This window comes from Neomonachus schauinslandi, chromosome 2 (assembly GCF_002201575.2).
Source record: "Neomonachus schauinslandi chromosome 2, ASM220157v2, whole genome shotgun sequence".
Classification (NCBI taxonomy): Eukaryota; Metazoa; Chordata; class Mammalia; order Carnivora; family Phocidae; genus Neomonachus; species Neomonachus schauinslandi.
This window is the reverse complement of record NC_058404.1, coordinates 22,042,697-22,067,782: the sequence shown is the minus strand read 5'-3', so window position 1 is coordinate 22,067,782 and position 25,086 is coordinate 22,042,697. Positions and strand designations below refer to the sequence as shown.

The window sequence follows — 25,086 nt, the reverse complement described above, 5'->3', positions numbered from 1 at the left end:
CATTTCTGTGGCGTGTTTCCAGCTCTAACCAAAGTCTTCCCATGTACAAAAATTTCCTCTAAGCCCACAACAAGCGTAATAAATAAATTTCTAGCTTGTATTCAGTTTAACTATAATGAGATTAAAAAAATAATTTTGGAAGTTTTTAAGGTTATTACCACGCTCAGAAACAATAAATACACATGCATGCATACACACACACACACATATAAATAAATAAATTATTGATGGCATCCAACTGTTCCTCAAGCCATGAATAATCTTACCAAGCACCAGCCAAAGTCTTAATGAGGTATACCTCGGTTACTTGGATATAAATATTTCCAAACACAGAAACTATGTTAAATGCATAGTTCTTGAGGTTTATTTTAAAAAATAGAAAAACCAGGTGCGTGGGTGGCTGTCATTAAGTGTCTGCCTTCAGCTCAGGTCATGATCTCAGGATCCTGGGATCGAGTCCCTCGTAAGGCTCCCTGCTCAGCGGAGAGCCTGCTTCTCCCTCTCTCTCTCCTGCTCCCCCTGCTTGTGCTCTCTCCGTCTCTCTCTCTCTCTCTGTGTCAAATAAATAAATAAAATCTTAAAAAGAAATAGAAAAACATGTATGTCAAATTATTCAATGCTTTTTTATATTTACTATATTAAAAATACTACCTTCACACTATCATATTTGCTGTGTGCTACGTATTTTCAATTTCAAATACATAGTGAGAAGTATCTTCCAGCAGGAATATATTTCGGCACTGTTACATCAGTTATACGTAATTTGATTCATTCCTGAGTATGATAAACTTTATTTCATTTTAGAAAGCAACTGTTCTATACTTAAGACCAGTTGCATGTTCCTGTTAAATAACATGAAGTGAGTTCATTCACAACTTGGTAAATTAGAGGATGTCTTTGCTTTTGAAAAGTCCTAAATAACATAATCATCCCAAGGTCATGCTTCAGTTAGAATTATATTTGGTGAAATTATTAGATAACACATGTTTTTCCTGACTGTTAACAGATTTGATCATATGCTGTTTGATGTGCCAAATTTACTCTGAGATCGCTGTGCACTGTCAGGTGGAAAAGTACAGTAACTGTTCCCTATCTCCCCAAACACTTGCACTGCCATTCATATAGAGCCAAAAAAAAAAAAAAAAATCATTCATATAGATATACTTGGCATCCCTTAAATACTCAAAGAAATAGAAGAGTTATTTCATATAGTACTCCAAGGTATATAGCAATTTTTCAAGAAAAAGAAATGATCCCTAAAATTTGTTTTAAAACTCTATATCATTCTGTAGACAAAATAAACAACAATAATAGTAATTGCTATTTACTATGTGCCTGCCTTAGTAATAAAAGATTTACATAAGTTAAGTCGTGTAATCTTTACAATAACTTTAAGAAGGAGGTACAATAATTTTTCTCAGAACTAGAAATGGCAAAGCTGAGAATTTTTTCTCACAGTGAAATATTTATTTTAGCTAGCTATTGCATCCCCAGAAAGTTTCACATATGCAGCCTAGGAAAAAATGTTGGTAATTTGTTTCTTTGGTTCATTTTATTTAAATTCCATTTTGAGGGATGAAGTTTATTATGTCTTGGTTTAGATGTACAAGAGGATTGAAACTGATGTGTTTTTCTGAGAACTGGCATGGGAAAAGGGATAGAAATAGAGATAGATCACCTTATTTTCTCAGTATAGGATCTTCTTCGTTCTTTTTGTAATCAAAGTAATATAATTACCGAAGGAGTAGTCTTAAACACTGATTATGTAAGAATTATTTGGATAAGGTGTGGTTTCAAAAATACGAAATTTCAAGTCAAATTATAAAATTCAAGCTAACTTAATATATGATAAGTAAATTTTTCAAATATTTAAATTTCAAATATCTAAAAACCTAAAACCATTACAATATTATTATTCTGTATTTCATTAGCTGATTTAAAATACAAAGGATCACTGTCCTTCAGAGTTGTTTATAATTTTCCTCAATTAAATAAGATGCATTCTGATTTGAATGTAATGGCTAAACACGGATATATTTCCATGGCATTCACATTATATGCAAAATTCAGATGGAAAAATAAAGTAATAAAATAAAAGATAGCTAAAAAAGTGGACTCTAAGGAAGTAATGAACTTTTGTTTTATGTACTTTTTTAATTCTTTGCTGAGATGTAGCACATAAACCCAGTTATTGTAAATAAAATATAAAGGACTCTGAGTGAGAATATCAATTTACCATAATATTATACCTAAGGTATTTTATAAACTAGTCCATGACAGCCACAAAATTATTTCTAGAAAATAAACAAACTAAAAGATGTGTTCTGAATTGTCATAAAGTTGGAAAACACCCAAATAGAGACACTTTAGAACAGTTAATGGTTTTCATTATTAGAAAAAAAAAAAATACATACTCCTGGGAAATCTAGAAAATGTAGCAAAATATTAAAATAAAAGTATTAAACATTCAAATCCCTGATGCACAGACATACACTTTTAACATTTTGGTAAAATGAAACATTACAAAATAGAGACCATATATATTTGGAACTTGTATATGGACTTAACTTTTCATCATCACCACTTCCTCAAGGAAATGGATTTACCTTAATGTTTTTATTATTAATGTTGGAAATTTAATTTTCTCAATGTTTGTAATTAGACTTCAAATAAATATATTGTTTTCATTACTTTGTTTTGTGTCTGTGTTTTATTAATTCATGTTTTATGTGAATTTATAAAGTCATTATCTTGACTTAATCCCCCAAAGAAAAATAATTTGTTATAACCACATAAAACATTACATGTACATAGTTATTCAAATATATATGTTTTATTTTTATTTTGAAAGTAAATCTTGAGAATGACTTTATAACTTCACATAAAATATTTGGTTAATTTTATATACAAAGATAAAAAGCATGTGTATTTAAATCACAAATATAATTCTATATTTTGTAATCCTATTTCCATGTTCATCCTGCTTTTATGGTTAGAGTTACATTAAAATATTTGCAATAATAATTTATGTGTATACTTTAAGTGGCTCAGAAGATAACAATTTTATCATCCTCTAACCTTGAAAAAAATCCCCTTTAAAGTGGCTAAACACAATAGTGATTATTCTCTCAAATGAACAAATCATCATGTACTAATGGTTATATCAAGATAACAAAATAAATCATCTGAGAACAACAATATGAATATCTTGAAAAGAAAAATATAGTATAAAAGTCACTCTTTTAAATACAGAACTGAATTCTCTGGAAAATAAGGAAAGCCATCTGAGCCCCCAAATTAAGAGGAAGCTGAAATACAGTGAGAGCACATAAGTTAGGAGCTCTGGAAAATTGGAATAATAACTAAGATTATAGAATAAAGCCAGGACTCTTGGAAAGGCTACCCCACAAGGGAGAGGATGGGCTCAGGAAAATTTCCACCAGCCCAGAGTAAGTAGAAGGAAGTTTGTTTGCCTTGACAGGGATCCTGAGTGGAAACAAACAAACAAAAAGGAATCCCTTCAAATATATGCCACTTATGCTTTCTGAAAACTCTAAATGAGAAATTAACACAAAATCAGTTCCTTTCAACAAAAGTAAAAGATTATCTGCTACAGTGGGAAATATTCTCAAACAGATTTTGCTGCATTTCCATATATAAAATCTTCTTTATAAGGCTCCTAAAAGAGAACTCAAACTTCAAAATAATATTTATACGAGCAAATAATGTACCAGGTAAGATAACCTGAAGAACCAACACAAGAATGGACATCCGAGAACTTCAGTTAATGAAATTCTAATTGACATTTTAAAATGGAAGTATAAGATGAGTAAAGACACAAAAAGAAAGGGAAGTCATATTAGAAAAGGAGGTAACTTTTGAAATAAAAATGTAATTTTTAAGCTAGAATAGCCAATATCATAAAAAAAGTTTATGTAATGAAAGGTGAATCTGAGGACATTACGAAGAAGGCAGCATAGGGAAATAAATAAGAAATGTCAAATCAGGTAGAAGGTCATGAGAAAAAGCACACAAACCTCTAACCAATATCTATTTGGAGTCCTGAAAGGAAAGAAAGACAAAAGCAGAGATGTAATATTCAGAGTTAATGACAAAGAATTGTCCAGATTCCATAAAAGACACGAATCCTCATATTCAAGAAGTACAATACTTCTTCAACATGATAATTAAAAATAAACCTCATCAGTAAATAATCAATCAATAAACCTTGATGTAGGGAAATTGCACAGCTTCAAAAACAAAGATCTATTCACAAGAAACAGAAAAACTTCACCAATATAGAAACAATGATGTTGATAGTAAACTTCTCAACAGCAAAGAGAAAAGCCAAAGGCATTGGAAAAACATCTTCAAATATTGAAAGGAAACAACTCACCATCTGAGATTCTAGAGCCAGCTAAGTTACTATTTAAGAGTAAAAAATACATAGAGATGTTTTGATGAAAATTCTGAAAGATATTATACTAATAATTTTTCCATGAAAGGACCTTCTTTAGAAATAAGGTAACTGAATTGTAAAGGAATGATGGAGAACACAAGAAGGATGAACAAATATGTTGTAAACAATGGTTGAATCCAAGCAAACACCGATTTTATGAAACAACAAATACTGACTATACTTAGAGTTGCTAAAAGACTTTGAACTATAATAACGTACAAAAACCAGTAAGAATGAAGGAAGAGTGAATAGATTCTAAACTACCTAAGGTCTTGAGAAGCAGGTTAGAGATATTTAATGGTTTCAGAAATAGTTTTGTCAAGTGTGGATAATAGAAAGAATTCAAATAATATAAATAGAAAATATAAAACAGAAAAAATACTTTAAAATAATATTCAATAAAAGAGAAAAATACCATTATTTGTTTGGAACAAAATGGACATAATTACCAACTGTTGATGCCTCAGATAGCTTTAAAACTTATATAGTAACAACAACAGTAACTAAGATTTATATGGCCCTTACTATTGCCAAGCACTTTTCTAAGCATCACACATATATTGCCTCATTTAGTAGTTAAACTGAAGCCAGTATGAATTGTTAAAGCATTAAATTAGAAAAAAAATTGAATCCATTGTTGGTTTGCTTTTTAATTTTTATCAATTTACTTAAACTAAAAAAAAGAAAAAAAGCTCACTCATTTCTCCTACCTTCCACCTCTTGCAACCACCAATCTGTTCTTTGTGTCTTTGAGTTTGTTTTTCTGTTTTTTTATTATTATTTTAGATTCCACATATAAAGATATCATTCAGTATTTTTCTTTCTCTGTTTAACTTATTTTGCTCAGGATAATGCTCTCAGGGTCCATGTTATTGCAAATGGCAAGACTGAATTCTTTTTTTACGGCTAATACTCCATGGTATTAATATACTACATTTTCTTTCTTTCTTTGTGAATTGATGAACACAGTTTTTTTTTTTCCATATTTCAGCTATTGTAAATAATGTTGCAGTGAACATGGGGGTGCATTTTTCTTTTCAAATTAGTGTTTTTGTTTTCTTCAGATAAATATCCAGAAGTGGAATTGCTGGATCATATGGTAGTTCTATTTTTAATTTTTTGAGGCATACCCAATGTTTTCCATAGTAATTGCACCAATTTGCATTCCCATCAAACAGTGCACAAGGGTTCCCTTTCCTCTACATCACTGCCAACACTTTGTTATTTTTCTTCTTTTTAAATATAACCATTCTAACAGCTGGGAGTAATATCTCATGGTTTTGATTTGCATTTCTCTGATGATTAATAATGCTGAGCATCGTTTTATGTACCTGTTGGTCATCGATATGTCTTCTTCGAAAAAATATCATTTCAGATCTTCTGTTTTTAAATCAGATTTGTTTTGCTACTGAATTGCATGAGTTCTCTGCATATTTTCGATGTAAGTCTCTTATCAGACATATGATTTGCAATTATTTTCTCCCTCTTCGTAGGCTACCTCTTCATGTTGTTGATGGTTTCTTTGCTGTGTAGAAGTTTTTTAATTTGATGTAGTCCCACATGTTTATTTTTGCTTGTGCTGCTTTTGTTTTTGGTGCCAGATTAAAAAAATATTTGCTAACAGGGCACCAGGTAGCACAACTGGCTAAGTTTCCAACTCTTGATTTTGGCTCAGGTCATGATTCAGGGTTGTGAGATCCAGCCCTGCATCAGACTCTGCACCAGGCGTGGACCCTGCTTAAGATTCTCTCTTTCCTTCTGCTTCTCCTCACTCATGCACTCTCTAAAAAAAAAATAATAATAATAATAATAAATAATTTTAAAAATTAAAAAATTAAAAATTCACTGCCAAGACTTATGTCAAGATTACCACCTGTTTTTTTAATTCCCCTAGGAATTTAATGGGTTTAGGTCTTATGTTCAATCTTTAATTTATTTTGAGTTCATTTTTGTGTATGATATAAGATAGTGGTCTAGTTTCATTCTTTTGCATGTGAATGTCCACTTTTCCCAGCACCATTTATTGAAGAAACTGTCCTTCCCCTATTGTATATGCTTGGCTCCTTTGCTATAAATTAATTGATTACAGATGTGTGGGTTTTTTCAAGATAGATACAAATACTGTCCCATGAATCCATAAATATTAAATAAGTTTAATTATGGGGGGTTGAAAGTAGGAGAAAAGAATCTTATTAGAGTGGCTGAAGACTGACTTCAAGAAAACATAGGTAATTCTGCTTCATACCTCTAATGAACTCCTATTCGATAAAGTGAGGATGCATGTGTGAAGCAAGATTGAAAACTATATAAGTCTAAATACGGAATAATAACTCATTCTTGGAAGAAAGGTTGACTGAGGTCCTGTTGGTTGTGTTCTGCATGATCTCTAGATCACCGTTTCACTCAGACTTCAGTGTAAATGCTGCGTACTAGGGTTGTGCAGTCCACAACATGAAAAAATCATATGCAAAGGCCCTGGGGAGCAAAACTGTGATGTTTTATTCCCCAAATACTTAGATGTTGAAATAAATGGGGAGAAAGTTTAACTTGAGTATACAGATGATCATATTCAAGTTCTCTATTCTCTTCTACATGTTTGATACATAAAATTTTAAATAAAAGAAACAACATACAGATGCAGTTTCTGCAATAGAAGGAAGTATCTATTACCAATGTCAGAGATGTGCTTTCCATTTCTAAAAGGTTCTAAATCAAGAACTTTTTGAAATGTAAATACACTGTAATACTTCTATTAATAAAACAAATAAAAGTATGATGATTAATTCTTAAACTTTTATTTAAGCCATTAATTTTATTATTCTGCTACCTACAGTAAACCTCAATTGGCCCTTATTTAAATTCAAGAGTCTGACTAGCTGATCTCTTCTATTCTATTTAAATTAAACCTTCTCCAGTTTTATGATTTGCAATTCAAAACTTATAACTCCACTTTAGCTATACAAATATAGGATTCATTTCTTAAGTAAGTAAAAAGGTCTTGAGTTATATTAACATTGCATTTTACTAAGCAATTTAACCAGGTATATAAATTCCTTTTAAAATTATCTCATCAATTAAAAAAAATACACACTTGCTTCTTTGTGAATTCGGTAAGACATTTTTGGAGGATGTCTGAATCAATGTTTCCATCGTATTCTGAAAATTCAGTATGACATCTTCAATCACAAATCTTGTAGTTCTAAACTGACATATTTTCTACTAGGTCATTTTGTTTAACTTCAAACATCATAGGTTCCTTTGTAAGGAAGGCATAAAAGCAATTTTCTTTTAAAGTGAACTGAAGCCTGACTGAAAAAAAATCATTCTTTTGTCACACTATAATCTATTGTTTCAGTTAGAGAGAAATCACACACAGAAAAGAGTATAAGGGTGCACCATGAAATTATTATGACAAGAAGAAATGCCAAAATAATAGGATTAAAGGTGTTGTCTCTTCTTCAAGAATGATGTGAACTCCAAAATAACTTGACAGTTTCATATTGAACTGTGAAGTACCTTAAATGCAATATACTTGAGTACCATATACATTCGTAGCAAAATTAAAATGAATCTTTGTATTTAAAAAAAACTAATGAACACTGGAATATTATCCATATTAATGTGCTTTTTTGCTGACCTTCAAGTATTTTTTTTTTAAGATTTTATTTATTTATTTGACAGAGAGAGACACAGTGAGAGAGGGAACACAAGCAGGGGGAGTGGGAGAGGGAGAAGCAGGCTCCCTGCTAGGCAGGGAGCCCAATGTGGGGCTCAACCCCAGGACCCTGGGATCATGACCTGAGCCAAAGGCAGATGCTTAACGATTGAGCCACCCAGGCGCCCCTGATCTTCAAGTATTCCTTTCATTTTTTCTAGAGAAGTATAATTCTAATGTTCAGGACAGATCACTATAAATTATAGCATAAAGTGAATATAATTGAAAAACGTTATTTGTTTTCATCATAACCATGTTCTCGTGTAGAAAATGTTATTGTAAGGGGATATTGAATGTTTTTATTCTGTACACTTTTCTAGTTGCTGTAGGTGTACAATGAAATAAATATATATAAATAATGTATAAAAGGGCGCCTGGGTGGCTCAGTTGGTTAAGCGACTGCCTTCGGCTCAGGTCATGATCCTGGAGTCCCAGGATCGAGTCCCGCATCGGGCTCCCTGCTCGGCAGGGAGTCTGCTTCTCCCTCTGACCCTCCCCCGTCTCATGCTCTCTCTCTATCTCATTCTCTCTCTCAAATAAATAAATAAAAGCTTTAAAAAAAATAATGTATAAAATAAAATGAATACAAAAGAATCCTGCTCTTATGTTACTAACCTAATTGTGGAGACAACTTAGGAGCACACGCAGGGAAGAGGGGGGATGGGAAGGAAGGGAGAGTGATTGATTGTTGTGCATAGTTGTTGTTGAAAAAACCTCCTCAGAAGAGCTGACACTTAATGTAGACAGTGAAGGATGAGCCTGACAGGGCTTTCCCACATTGTAGGAATTGATGCATATATGAGAAAGTTATGGATTAAATTATTACTTAAAAATATTAACTGGGACCTTCCTAGAAAACATCATAAACATTCCTTCTTGAAGCTGAATTCCAGTGAGGGGGGGCAGTCATTATAAAGTAGGTCCCTCTCTTACTGAAAAAAAATGAACACTGCTGAATTTTAAATGTACATTTTTTTAGGAACATAAAAAATTTGCAAAGGTAGTAAAGGACATGTCAAAACAAAAGGGAAAGGAAGTCCCATATAAGCCAGCAGAGCACAGGAACACTGAAGTTGTTGCAGTGCAAGATATATCTATTCAGGAGAAGTTGGCTTCAGTTTTGGAGTCTGGTAGAAGGAAACAGATGTCTGAGGCCAGGGCCTGATCAAGTCACGCAGCCTTAGAAGTGACTTCCCAAAGTAACTTGAGATACCAACAGTGTAAGGCTGAAACAAAAGGAAACCATCAATCCAACACATCCTGAAGCATCATATCCACACTGGTGTATCACCAGGGTTTATTAAACAAGAAAAAAAAAAGAAAACATAAAAAAATAACAGTAAACAGGAGCGATCCAGTAAAGATAAAATGTTTACAATTCTTTCTTTGCCGGGGGGGAGTGGTATTGTTAGGGTTTGGTTTACTTTAGACTTTAATTAGTTTTGTACACATTTTGTAACTTCTGTAACTGTTTTTATGCACAATATTTCTGACACCAATGAGTGGGTTTTTCCCATACTAATAACCACTTCTCCAACTCTCTGAACACCAACTGTATACAATTCAATTAAATTCTGACACCAACTACTGGAGTTAAGGCAAATGCCACAGGTTATGGACTCAGACCCTCAAGACTGTCCCCAACTTCAGATGTCAATCACAAGTTCTGGGCCTCTCCTACTTCTTACTGATTGGGTATAAACTGGGGGCTCTCACAACACCCTCCTCAGTTCAGTAACTTGTTATAACAGCTCACAGAACTCAGGAAAACTCTTTACTCACTATCGCCGGTTTATTATAAAAAATATAACCCAGGAACAGCCAAATCCAAGAAAAAGGGTTAGGGACACATAAGCAAAGAGGCACAAAATTACCATCCTCCCTCCAGGTGTGCACCTCAATATGCTTGCCAACCTGGAAGCTCTCCAAATACCACTCTTCGGGGGTTTTATGGAAGTTCCATTATATAGGCATGATTGATTAAATCATTGGCCATGGGTGATCTCCTCAGAGATCAGGGCCTGGTTGGTTCTTCTGACAACCAGTCCTCATCTTGAAGCTATCTAGGGGCCCACTGAGAGTCGTCTTATTAGCATAAACTCAGATATGGCTGAAAGAGTCATATTATGCTAGCAAAAGCTACTCCTATCACTCAGGAAATTCTTTTAGGAGCTCTGTGTCTGGAATGAGGGACCAAAGAACAAGTACAGAGGTATTATTATATCTCATTATTACACTATGACAACTAAATGAAAGAGTACATTCAAGATTTTTTTTTTAAGATTTTTACTTATTTATTTGAGAGAGAGTGAGAGAGAGAGCACAAGCAGGGTGAAGGGCAGAGGGAGAAGCAGACTCTCCACTGAGCAGGGAGCCCAATGTGAGACTCGATCCCAGGACTCTGTGATCATGACCTAAGCCGAAGGCAGATGCTTAACCAACTGAGCCACCCAGGTACCCACATTCAAGATTTTTAAAAAATATAAACAAGTAAAAAAAAATCTTAAATGTAACATAAAAGAGAAAAAATTGAAATAGAAGAGGTGGAACGAATAGAAAACAAAAATTAAATCAGTGAATATACAACTAACATGACTAATGACATTAAATAAGTAAATACACTAATTAGAACAGCAATATTTGAGATTGATTTAAAAGTCCAACTGTAAATTGTTTACAAGACACAAACATAAAATACGAGAATACAGAATGACTGAAAGCAAGTGGATGAATAGATAGTTTGTAAATACCAAGCAAAAGAAAGCTAATGTAGATATGCTATTATTAGAAAAAATAGACTTTAAGATAAGATAGTATTAATAGGAATTAACAGGATTGTTTAATAATGATGTTTTTGCTTGTATTCTTGTCCTATTTTTCTGTCACATACTGAATGAAGTATATTAAAGATTTTACATTATGTTTTTAAGATTTTTCTCTCCTCTGTGTTTATGAAAATTTTTATTTATACACTCCTAGGCTATGGTTTCAGGTGCAAGAGTTTAAAATTATTATTAGTTCTTGGTAAATTAAAATTTTTATTATTATGAACTAATCTTCATTACTTTCTATTAATGTTTTTTACCTTAAAGGCTATTTTGTGCAATACTAACATTTTGCATGTTATGTCTTTATCCATTCATATGCTTTGTCCCTTTGTATGCAAATGATGTAATACATATGCAATTGGAATCTAAATAGTAAAGGAGATAAAGAATAAAGAATATTAGATACATAACAGAATATTTTCTAAATGCAATGATACAGAGAAGATTAGCATGACCCCTGTACAAGGAGGACATGCAAATTCATGAAGCACTCCATATTTAAAAGAAAGAAAAAAGAATATTTTCCAAATGTAGTTCAAAAAACAAAATTAAATAATTATCCCAATTAGGGTAATTATTTATGAATAACTTTGAATGCCAACCAAGATAATTACAATGAAAACCCCACTGGATACATTACAATCAAACTGAGGAAAACCAGAGATAAAGAGAAAAATGTTGAAAGGGGACAAGAAAAAGACACATTACATATAAGAGAACAATGATATAAATTACTGTTCTCATTAGAAAAAAAAGGAGATAGAGGATAATGGAATATCATCTACAAAATGCTTTAAAGAAAATCTCTCAACCAAGATTTCTATATCCAGTGAAAATGTACATTAAAGATAAGAATGAAATGCAGAAATTTCACAGAAATACAAAAGTTAGGATAAGACAACCACAGCTATCTATCTCCATTGCCCAGAATGAAGTAAAAAGTGAAAAACTTGGGGGCGCCTGGGTGGCTCAGTCGTTAAGCATCTGCCTTCAAGTCAGGTCATGATCCCAGGGTCCTGGGATCGAGCCCCACACTGGGCTCCCTGCTCCACGGGAAGCCTGCTTCTCCCTCTCCCCCTCCCCCTGCTTGTGTTCCCTCTCTCGTTGTGTTTCTCTCTGTCAAATAAATAAATGAAATCTTAAAAAAATAAAAGTGAAAAACTCATATATAATTTCCTAAGTCACAAGGGAAAAAAATTAGCCTAGAGCAAGACTTGGCATGATTTCTACAATAACCTTCTACAAATTACTGTTCTAGGGAAAGCTCAATGGATTCAAAGATGTGTATTACTTTGAAAAGGAAGAGATGATTTGAAATATACTATCCAAAATAATAAAAAAAGAAACAATGTGAAAGACTAATATCAGAAGAATATTTATCACAAAAATGTTACTGTAAATTGTGACTGAATAATCCAAATGCCCATAAATGGGGGGGGGGGAAGATATGAAATAATCATTTATATATTTATATAGAAAGCACAAAGCAGAAACACAAGTGCCCTGAAAAGAGATACGCATAAGAGACTGAATAAGAGCTACCAGAGTTCAGGGAAGTTTGAGAGGAAAAAAAAATAAAATTATAATATAAATGATGGCAAAATTGGAAGCATCATAAGAAAGATGAGACAATGTGAAAAAATACAAGAAAGATAGAGAATAAAAATAATAAACCTAGGAACAATAAGATGGAAATATGTGAATAATTTTAAAAATTTAGGGGAAAAAATACAAATATGAAGGAAAGAAAATGGAGTTCCAACATGTATATATATTTTAGTCCTCAAGTTGGAGAGTGGGGATAAAATAATGGAATGAAACATTTTTCTAAAATACAATCAAAAAAACTTATTTTGTCTCAGAGTTTTATTAGGTTTACCATTTATAGCTTGCAGAATATTGTAATGTGTATATTAAAATTATACACTGACAATCAGGTGGGATGTCTATACATCCTTATTAGCTTGAGATACAATTGAGTTGATACCCATTGTCCTGGTATAGTTATTAGTAGCATCCCACTCTCACTCTGAAGTGCTCCAGTTTGGACAAAATATTGAAAATAAATAGAAAAATAGATAGTTGAGATCCTGAAAAAACTTAAGAATGCTGTTCCCATGAGTCCCACTTTGCAGAATTTTCTTTGAATCTATGGGATAAATTTCTAACAACAACAAAAAAAGATAATATACGGCAAGAGGGTTTATATAGGATTATGAATTTACTTACATAAAATAAAACAAACTTAGGATGGATTGATAAGAGTATATATTTTTATATTCTCTGACAAGATAGAAATTTATAAAACTAATAAAAATTGGATGTGCAACAGAAAAGGGTGTAAGATAGTAGAGGGGTTCTGAATTTCCTCTAATTTTATATCTAAGGTACCAAAATATGTCATTTATAATTGATAATTCAATTATTAGAACTAAGAATCAATTAAGAAATATAATTAATCAAAATGTGTAAAGAAGGGAAAGGAGAAAATGAATTATACTACTTTTACCACTGGTTGTAGTATGAAATTCATAGCAGAAAATAAATACATGAAAGTGTATGTGTTTTAAAAAGTGAGAGCTGAAAAAGAAAGTACTAAAAAATCACATTCTTCCTAATTATAACAAGAAATAAATGGAGAAATAAAGGAAATAAACTGCAAGGCTATGTAAGGGGGGAAAACAACACTAACATATGGTAAAACAAAGACTGAATTTGATAATTACTGTAAACTGACTCAATTTGTCTACTAAAGGAAAAAATAATTAAATTGAATTCCAAAGCAAAATTTAATATCAATGCTGTATACAAAATAAACAAAGTAGTTACAAAATCCAGAGATAAAAAGGAGGACAACACCACCAACAAAGTGAAAAGAGGGTCACATTCTTAATAAAACAAAAATTAAACGCAGGTCTTTGAAATGTGACAAAGGATGGCACTTTGCTATGAAGATACAGTAGTTATTAATATCTCTGCACCAAATAACTCAACATCAATTTTCATAAATCAAAACAACATGTAAATCAGTTCCAACACATCAAAAAAGGAGACAAATATACTGAAGACACAGACAATACATATAAAAGAAAATAGCCATTTTTTAAAAAGATTTTATTTATTTATTTGAAAGAGAGCATGGGGGGGGGTGTGCAGAGGGAGAGGGAGAAGCAGACTCTCCATTGAGTGGGGAGCCCCACTTGGGGCTCAACCTCAGGACCCTGAGATCATAACCTGAGCCAAAGGCAGACACTTAACTGACCGAGCCACCCAGTTGCCCCCAAAATATCACTGGTTTTATAACATGTATGTTTCAAAATTTTATATGCACATACAATTTGCTGCAAAAATTCAATTTCCAGAAATATATCCCAGTAACATGCTTGTACTTGTTCACAAAAGCTATTCACTACAGCATTTTTATACTGGCAAAAGACTGGAAACAATCTAGTACAGGACTAGGTAAGTAAAATTTGGTATTTTCATACAATGAGACATTACTTAGCCTTTAAAATCAGAGATATATTTACTAACACAGAATGAGCTCCAGGACACAGATATATACATATACACGTATGTGTGTATATGTACACATGTGTATATATATACATACATACACATATATATTAAACATATGTATTTCTATATATTTAAACAAAAAAGATTGAGATGCAAGTGGTAGACTAATGTCCAATAAATCTTATCTTCTGGGCATGTGAAGGCTACATTTTTTTTCAGGAGGCCCATACTGCCCAGTTCTCTAGCTGTTTCAGGACCATCTGACTAGGTACAGTCAAGGGCTATGAGCATAAGAGACATAGGTCACCTTAATTGCTTCTGAGTGACTTAATTGAGGCCCTTAATCATTAATGAATGATTTCCTCTTCTACTCTATTGCTCTGCAATGGAGGACAGAGACGGTGTCCCATTTCTTACCAAATAGAAAGATAGAGACTGTCAGCCCAGGTGACTGAGCAAATGGATAGAGCAGAGCCCTGGGGCTCTCCACTTCCTATCTGTCAACAACAGATTGGGGATAAACTGCAATCAGGAAATAAGTTTATTTAGTTAAACCACTGACATCCCAGGGTTGATTTCCTAATGAAGTTTACTTAGTCTAGAGCATTTTAACATGGTACGGAGCATGTCAGCAGTGTGATCATTCATATAGAAGAGGAATGAGTCTATTTACAAACGTCATAAACTGATGACAGTGCTAATAAGAAGGGTAAGTGGAGGACTGAAGATCAGGAATCAGGAATGTCTGGATATGAATTTGTACTGTCGAACCATTTGCTACTATAACAAATATATGTGTATGCTGTCTACATATAGGTAACATATATTTCTTCTTAAGCAAGAGAAAAAGCAGGAGAATCTGATTATCTGTTAACTGGATAAAATAACCGTGGATCCTAAAATATTAGTGTTTTTGTACTGGTCTTGTATGTGGTTCATACAAACAGTAAATATGAAATTTACTAAAAAGCACTACACTATTGTAGGCAAAATGGGGAGGAGTCTGATATTACACAGAAAGCATTACAGTGTCCAGGTTTGTTTTTTTTTTTAAAGATTTTATTTATTTATTTGAGAGAGAGAGAATGAGAGACAGAGAGCATGAGAGGGAGGAGGGTCAGAGGGAGAAGCAGACTCCCTGCCGAGCAGGGAGCCCGATGCGGGACTCGATCCCGGGACTCCAGGATCATGACCTGAGCCGAAGGCAGTCACTTAACCAACTGAGCCACCCAGGCACCCAGTGTCCAGGTTTATATCCAATGATAAGAAATATTCATCTGATATGGCAGTCAAAAGTGAAATTGTTGGTCAAAGTAGTTTTAGAGCCTCTCAATGTACAAAGAATGTAAAATGTTGATTCTTAGAAGCAAAATGCAAAAAAATGTTGAAATAAATCTTTAATATTAAAGCAAAAATGACAGATAAGATGCATCAAAAAGTAACCCCATAGGTATTATGCACAAGACAATTATTATTTTACTCACTATGATAGGGATATAAAGCATTCTTAACATGATCAAGAGTTAATACCACAAGTGAATTGTAGACAAAAATGACAAACTCAGTAAACAATAATAGAAAAAGCAATCAGGGCGCCCGGGTGGCTCAGTTGGTTAAGCAACTGCCTTTGGCTCAGGTCATGATCCTGGAGTCCCGCATCGGGCTCCCTGTTTGGCAGGGAGTCTGCTTCTCCCTCTGACCCTCCTCCCTCTCATGTTCTCTGTCTCTCATTCTCTCTCTCTCAAATAAATAAAATCTTAAAAAAAAAAAAAAGAAAAAGCAATCAATCTGCTGTAGAAAATAAGAATCAAGAATTGCAGCCTATTATCAGGAAAATCTGACAAACATGGAAAGCTAAATGTAGACCAAGCCAGAACAAAGATAGGTTTTCTTCATAAAAATATCACTACCTGAAATGTTATTATGCAATTATTTGTTTATATGTTTATTGCTTGTCTTTCTACATAAAATGTAAGTTCTAAGAGTATAAGACTAGAGTTTATCATTTTCACAAATGAATTTTCATCCTCTAGAATAATATCTAGCATATAAAAGTAACTCAATAAAAATTTCCAAATTAAAACCATTATCCTAATGTTTTTTTCCAGTTGCTTAGTAAAAAGGAATTCAAAGTGTCTTACATACCCATACCCCCTGGATCACTGAGGAATTAAACTCATTGATTGTCCATGAATGTCACAAATGCAAAATATAGTATATCACATACACACAGTATATATTGGCTAAAAGAAGTTCTATATTTTCATCCAATTTCTCAATAGTAGTCAAGACACAGATCCATTCTTTATCAGTTTAAATCACTCTCAAAGTGTTTTCTAGTTATTTTTTATTAATTCTGTAATTTATAGAACTCCTATAGGATTGAAATGGCCCATTTCTGAGTATTAGAATTAATGTTCTGGTGCCCCAAATGGAAAAACACATATTTAAAAACTTTCACACTGTTCCAATGTATCCAAGAGGAGACTAAAAAGTAATGACTTGTCCAATATAAAGCATGTACCAAGCAATTGCTTATTTAGATGTGTGTAAAATTTTACAAATTGAAATAATAAAGCCATGTTAAGATCCTGAAAAAAATGAAGGATCCTAAATAAAGAGAAACATTCTCAGTTAAACTTGAGAGGTCACCCATATAATGAGTTTTAACCTTGACCAAAATATATCAAAACCATAATCACTAATATAAATTTTTAAAAGTCTAAAAAATTCTTTACAATGAAAATCACTGACTACCCATTACTCACACTACAAGGAGAACAACTATTTCCTAAATTCTGTCCAAGGTCACAAATCAATGTAGTACCTCTTTTTTATATATAAAGAGATAATAAAAAAAATCACCCAATATTTTAATAATGCCTTTCTTATAAAACAAAGGCATGAAATTAACAAATACTGAAGCAAGCTACAAGGAAATAGAATCAAAGCAGAAAAAAAGGGAAAATTAAACAGCTATTAAATTTAAACTAATATATTTAGAGAAAAAAAAACTCTTCTTTAAGCCTATGCAGCTATAAAGAAAAAACAAGCTATAGAAAGTTATAATCTATAGCAACAGCTAGAGAACAAGTAACAGCCCTCAGAAATTTAAAATAAAATTATCAAAAGCGAACAAATGAACCAACAGATAAGTATGGGGAAATAAGACAGAGAAATCTTCTCAGAAAGTAGAATTCACACAGCCACATTTGGTTAGGGTGAGGGGAATAAATTCTGGGTCAGGAAAGCAATTGAAAATTAGACCCAGGGTGGGGAGGGGAATCCTAGGTGCTTCCCACCTACTTTCCTTCTTCAGCCAGTGTAAATATTCCAGGGTCTATTCCTACCCAGGTTATCAGTTCTAGACTCTACTGTGTCAGTTTACGTTTTTCTCAGTTCTCCAGAATTCCAAATATTAGATTTGGATCACAACCTGGAGATGACTCCACCATTAACAGGTTTGGAATCCTAGTTATAATGAGAGCCCTAAAAACATGAGGGCCCAAACCCTCAATATTGCATTCTTCAAATGTGTCAAATAGGTTTAGCAAACTGAGAGATAGGGCCATCAGTTTGGTCTGATAATCTGCTGACTCATTTTGGTGGCTAAATATATCCGACAGCAACCACGAAAGTTGCCAGAGTATATCTGAATTGGTTGTTGAAGTACTTGGTAGAAATTAGTAAAATAGGGTTATGTGATTTTAATCAAATTAATTAAGTCATTTTAGGTTTTTTGAAGCAAAAGTGTCTCACCACTGCAGCTTTTTAATAAAGCTTAGGTAAGGTGATATATATAAAAGCATCTAGAATAATGCCTGAAATATATTAAAAGCCCACAATCACAGTATTTCCTTTCTTTTCTAGTGTTCCTAATCTGAATATATACTAACTTACCAACATCCTTCAAGGACAGTATCCAGGACAGAACTAGATATAATTTTCCACCTGAGATCTTATGCCTGAACTATGACTTTTTACCTTTGTTCATTTGGAATGCATATATAAATATAACTATAAACATAGCCTTAATATATATTATATACATAATACATGGTATATAATATGTATGATATATACACAATAAATTATGTGTGTATACATACATACATATATATATTAAACATTCTAAGATTTTTAGCATCTCTAGCACTTTGTTCATATTGCTTATATAAATGTTCTTTAAGTCTTTTCCTCATAGACTGAAGGCAAACCCAGGTATTTTTTCCAGACTGCTCTTGTGTAACTCATCTCACCTAAAAAAATCACAAAGGGGCCCCAAATATTTTCAAATTTAAAAATAATCATAACTACAAAGAATAGAGACTAGAAATAAAGTGATGTGGATGGACTTGTATAATACAAATAAAATGAATTTTTTGGATGCACTTATAAAAACTGAGTGCCAGTTGGAAACTCTGGATTTTTGACTGACTTTCCTTTCCTGCATTATACGCTCTGGTGACTTAAAAGAATTTATATGTACAGAGATAGAAAGAGTAGCAAGGCAAAATGTTAATAATAGAACAACAGATCATTATAACCAAACTTGCCATATAGTTAATATAAAGAAAGGTATCTAATTCTACAGCCAATAGATTTCCTGGCAACATAACTGATATGTCATGAATATAAAAGTAATGATTAATAATCATTAAATTATTAATGATTAATAATGTTAAATTGAAAACTGTGTTGTAAACTCTAACATTAAACTATTTCAGAAAATTACAGTTTTCAAGTAGCACAGGTTTTACCTTATTACAACTAAGTTTTTCACTGCTTTGTTACCCTTTCATTACCTCTGTAAGATGCAATCTATCCAGATTTCCACCAAACACTTCTTGATCAAAAACAGTACATATTTCTTTCCTTTTCATTTTTGGTAGCTTTTTAATGAGGAGTTGCCTCTCTAAAATGGAATAATTAATTGGTCATTTATAGCATATATCTTATCCATGCAAATGTTTCAGGGTACATAATAGAACTGTTATATATATTGGTTATCTTTAATTATTTGTAATTTTTAAATTTAAAATCTTGCCATGTTAAAGGTAACTCGATAAAAGAGTCATACTATATTTTAAGATCTCATTAGAAAAGCTCTTTCTTTCTTTCTTTCATAAAATATAGCTAATGAACATTTAAATTCTTTTAGTCTAGTGCTTAAAACATATCTGGGGGCCTTAGCTACTCCTTGAAAAACACTGCAGTAGTTGGAGAAGCTGAATATATATACAACAGAATGGAAAGATGACAAAGCTAATTTGCTTCCCCAAAACAAAGATTTTGAAAGTTAAACTAAACAAATTAAGAACATTCAAATTTCAAAAAAAAAAGAACATTCAAATGTCACTATGATCACTATTAATTTATATTAAGGAATATAATTATTTATATAAATTAATCACATAAGTTTGGAAACTTCAAAGGTTCAAATATAAACAGAATCAGGAATTTGATGAATGAATACCTTTGTATGGGAATAACAGAGATTTTCCAAATTACATTAAAAGTGCTATGTGGTACCTTTTTTTGTTTGATTTTCTTGGATTATTCTTGCAGTATTTTTTTATTTATATTAGTAAGAAATGAAGATAAAAATAGGAAATTTAGGGCTCTTTTATTTGTTAGTAATAGAAAAGAGGAAAATCAAGGATGACGGAAAGGGAAAAATATTAAGTTTTGGGAAATGAGGGAATGGATGAAATAAAGGTGTATTACTTTTTGAAAGCAGTAGGGCAAGGACAAAAGGGCTTAATGAAGTCAAATATGAGGGTCCTGATATGTATGTATGTGCTCAGGTGTGAGGTTACTTTAAAGTTACATCATACTGTGTGTTGGGGAGCACCTTGAAGGAACCACTCTAACCTAAGCTGTATATACAAATTGTCTTTCTTAACTATAATGCAGTGCTTATAAAACTTATCTAAGTGTTTTCCTGTCTAAAGTATTTAAATTTCTCATCTCTTAAGCACAACAAGAAATGAATGTTAACCCATGGGTACAAATAAAATCCATAAAATCTCTCTCTCCACGGAACCCCCTCCCCACAAAACTTCTAAGTCTTGGTGCTTCTCAGAATCCACTCTAAAAATCAGGATTTTAGATGGGTTCTCAATAGAGACTCTCCTTCTGTCTCCCTTGAAAAGATTTTCAAATCTAATTCACTGTCACTGAGGAATTTATACATTTATAATAATCTCAAAGGAACTATCTTTATTTCATGGTACAGTAGTTTTTTATATTTATTATATATTGTTTTTATGATTTTTTAAATATTATAATAGCGGTGGATGTTTAAACTTCTAGTAATGCTAAATCTCTTACCTGAAATAATAGTAGGCCAACCATAATAATAATAATAATGATAATAATAAGTCTTAGTATTCCTCTAAAACACCGATCTTGTTTCCATAAGAAAGCCTTTAAACTTAATTGTCTACCCTGCCTGGCCCAGGATCTATATATGGCTGGCTCCTTCTCAACTTTCAGATCTATGAATAAATGTTTCCTTTCCAGAAAAATCTTCCCTGGTTATTCCTATCAAACACAATACCCCCTCAGTCAACCTCTATCCCAGGACACTATTTTATGTTCTTTGATGCACTTAGCACTTTCTCAAAGCATGTTATTTATTTGGCCACGTGTTGTCTTTTTCTACTAGAATAGCAGACTAAGAGAAAGAACCTTCCTTATCTATAACATTTACTCTGCACCTGAATCTCTAGGAGCAATGTTTGAAAAATAGTATGCACTCAGTATTTTTTAATGTCATTGAAGGAACAGAATAGATGATTATTATCATCTTATTCTTTGGTAGTAGTTAGAGGTTAAGATCTTGAGGGCATTATAGTAATAATACAGTAATATAGTAATAACTCATCAAAATGACAGCACTTTGTGCCACATATTAAGTATATCACCAAAATTCTTATCTTTCTGATAGCAGTGTAAAATCACTTTTACCAGAATCTCCTTTTTGTTTAGATTAGCTCTCTTTAACCCTATACATTCATTTTTTCCTTTTCTTTTTTTTCCTACCAAGGATTTTATTAGACAAGATTTTATTGCCTATCTAGATTTTTCTTCTTCTTCTTTTAAAGCCTGAATGCTATTTCCTCTTTTTTTTTAATTGAGGTATTATTGATATACAACATTATATTAGTTTCAGGTAATGATTTGATATTTATATAAACTGTGAAATGCTTATCACAGTAAGTCCACTTAACATTCATCACCATAAAAATTGTAAATTTTTTTCTCATGTTAAGAAATTTTAAGATTTACTCTCTTGGCAACTTTCAAATATGCACTACAGTATTATTGACTATAGTCATAATATTGTACATTATATTCCCACAATTTATTTATTTTATAACTAGACATTTGTACCTTTTAACACCCCCTCACCCATTTTGCATACTCAACCACCATCTCCCCTCTAGCAACCACCATTGTAGTTTTCTGTATATATGAGTTCTATTCTGTTTTGTTTTATATATAAAACTCTCACATATAAATAAAATCATATGATATTTGTCTTTCTCTGTCTGATTTACTTCACTTAGTATAACACCTTCAAGGTTCATCCATGTTGTTGCAAATGGCAAGATTTCACTCTTTTTATGGCTGAGTTGTATGCCATACTATAAATATACATATATATAATATATATATACACACACATATCACCCCCCCCCCCACACACACACACACACTACATCTTCTTTATCTAAGCATTCATTGATGGACACAGGTTGTTTCCATTTACTGACTATTGTAAATAATGCTGCAATAAACATAGGGGTGCATATATCTTTTGGAATTAGTGTTCTCATTTTCTTTGCATAAATATCCAGAAGTGAATTGCTGACTCATATGATAATTCTATTTTTATATTTTTGAAGAATTTCTATACTGTTTTCCACAATGGATTCAACTGGATGCATACAATTCCTGACAGAGTACAAGGGTTCCCTTTTCTCCACATCTTTACAAACACTTGTTATCTTTTGGGTGTTTTTGTTTGCTTTTTTGCTGTTGTTTTGTTTTTGTTTTTGTTTTTAAATAATAGCTATCCTTAAAAGTGTGAGATAATATCTCATTTTGGTTTTGACTTGCATTTCCCTGATGATTATTGATGTTAAGTATCTTTTCATGTATCTGTTGACCATCTTTATGTCTTCTTTGGAAAAATGTCTATTCAAATCCTTTTGTTTTTTGGTTTTTTCTATTGAGTTGTATGAGTTCTTTATATATCTTAGATATTAAGCCCTTTTTGGATATTTGATTTGCAAATATTTTCTCGTATTCACTAGGTTGCCTTCTCATTTTGTTCATGGTGCCTTTTGCTATGCAGAAGTTTTTAGTTTTATATAATCCCACTTGTTTATGTTTGCTTTTGTTGACTTTGCTTTAGGCATCAGATCTACAAAACCATTGACAAAAATGATGTCAAGCATCTTACCTCCTATGTTTTCTAGGAGTTTTATGGTTTTAGGTCTTATATTCAAGTCTTTAATCCATAGAGTTAATTCTTGTCTATGGTATAAAATAGTGGTCCATTTCTGCATGTGGCTGTACAATTTTCCCAATAGTATTTGTTGAAGACTATCCTTTCCCCGTTGTTTATTTATTGCATATTAAAAAATCAATTAGCCACATATACATGGGTTTATTTCTGGGGTCTCCAGTTTATCAATCTACATGTCTTGTTTTTATGCCAATATCATACTGTTTTGTTTACTGTAGTTTTGTAATATAGTTTGAAATGAGAGAGAGTGATGCCTCTGACTTTGTTCTAAACAGCGTCTTTTGTGGTTACATACAATACAAATTTTAAGATTGATTGTTCTATTTCTGTGAAAAATATCATTAGGATTTTGATAAGGGTTGCACTGAATCTACAGATTACTTTGGGTAGTATGGGCATTTTAACAATATTAATTCTTTCAATCTGTGAGCACAAAATATCCTTCCATTTATTTGTGTTTTCTTCAGTTTTCTTTTATCAATGTCTGATAGTTTGTGTGTAGGTCTTTTACAACCTTGGTTAAATTTTTCCTACTTTTTTTTTCTTTTTTAATGTAATTGTAAAAAGATGTTTGTTTTCAGACAGTTCGCTTTCAGTATATAAAAATGCAACTGATTTTGTGCATTGATTTTGTATCCTGCAACTTTACTGAATTTGATTATTAGTTCTCAGAGTTTTTTAGTAGAGTCTTTAGGGTTTTTTATATATAAAATCATGGCATCCACAAATAGTGACAATTTCACTTCTTCCTTTCAAATTTTGATGCCTTTTATTTCTTTTTCTTACCTAATTGCTCTGGCTAGGATTTTTAATACTATATTGAATAAAAATGGTGATAATGGGCATCATTACTTTGTTCCTGATCTTTCATTTATTTCCACTCTGATCTTTGTTATTTCCTACTTTCTACTAACTTTGGCTTCATTTGTTATTCTTTTCCAATTACCCTTAAGTGTAAAGTTAGATTTTTTATTTGAGATTTTTCTCATTTCCTGAAGCAGGCCTATATCGCTATGAACGTCTCTTATAACTATTTTTCCTACATCCCATAGATTTTGTGATATATTTCCATTTTCATTTGTCTCAAGGTATTTGTTCTTATTTCTCCTTTGTTTACTTAACTGACACAATTGTTCAGTAGCACGTTGTTAAATATGTTCTGTGTGTATGTAATGTGCTGAATGAGGCCAATGTTTCTTTATCAATTTTCTGTCTTAATGATCTATTCATTGATGTAAGTGAGGCATTAATGTCCCTTACTATTATTGTATTGCTGTTAATTTGTAAATATTTATGCACTCAACATAGGAGCACCTAAATATACAAAAGCAAATATCAACAGACCTAAAGGGAGAAATTAACATTTTAAGTTAAATTAATAGATTAATGTTAATATACATTAAGTTTTGCTTTTGTATATTTAGGTGCTCCTATGTTGAGTGCATAAGTATTTACAAATGTTCTATTCTCTTGTTGGATTGACCCTTTTATCATTATGCAATGCCTATTTTGGTTGTTGTTTTTCGTGAGACTTTCGTTTAAAGTCTATTTTGTTTGATATAAGGACAGGTACACCAGCTTTCTTTTGGTTTAACTTTGCATGGAACAATTTTTTTTCATATCTTCACTTTCACTCTGTGTGAGTTCTTTCATTTGAAGTGTGTCTCTTGTAGGCAGCATTTGAATGCTCTTGTTTTTTTCATCCATTCAGTCATTCTACATCTTTTGATTAGAGAGTTTAGTCCATTTACATTTAAAATAATCATTAATAGGTATGCACTTACTGCCATTTTGTTAATTGTCTTCTGGTTGTTTTGTAGTTCCTCTCTGTTCCTTTTTCTCTGTTGACTTCCCTTTTAGTATTATGCTTAGATTCCTTTGCCATTATCTTTTTTTTTTTCAGTTTTTTTTTTTTAAGATTTTATTTATTTGACAGAGAGAGACACAGTGAGAGAGGGAATATAAGCAGGAGGGGTGGGAGAGGGAGAAGCAGGCCTCCCGCCGAGCAGGGAGCCCGATGTGGGAC

General features: G+C 32.3%; 1 non-coding gene across 1 annotated transcript; it reads left to right on the top strand.

The window, feature by feature from the left end:
- The first annotated feature begins 11,400 nt into the window (after positions 1-11,400).
- Positions 11,401-11,504, top strand: LOC123324178. Its single transcript, XR_006539668.1, has one exon. It is a non-coding gene; the product is annotated as a U6 spliceosomal RNA (small nuclear RNA).
- Positions 11,505-25,086: the final 13,582 nt, after the last annotated feature.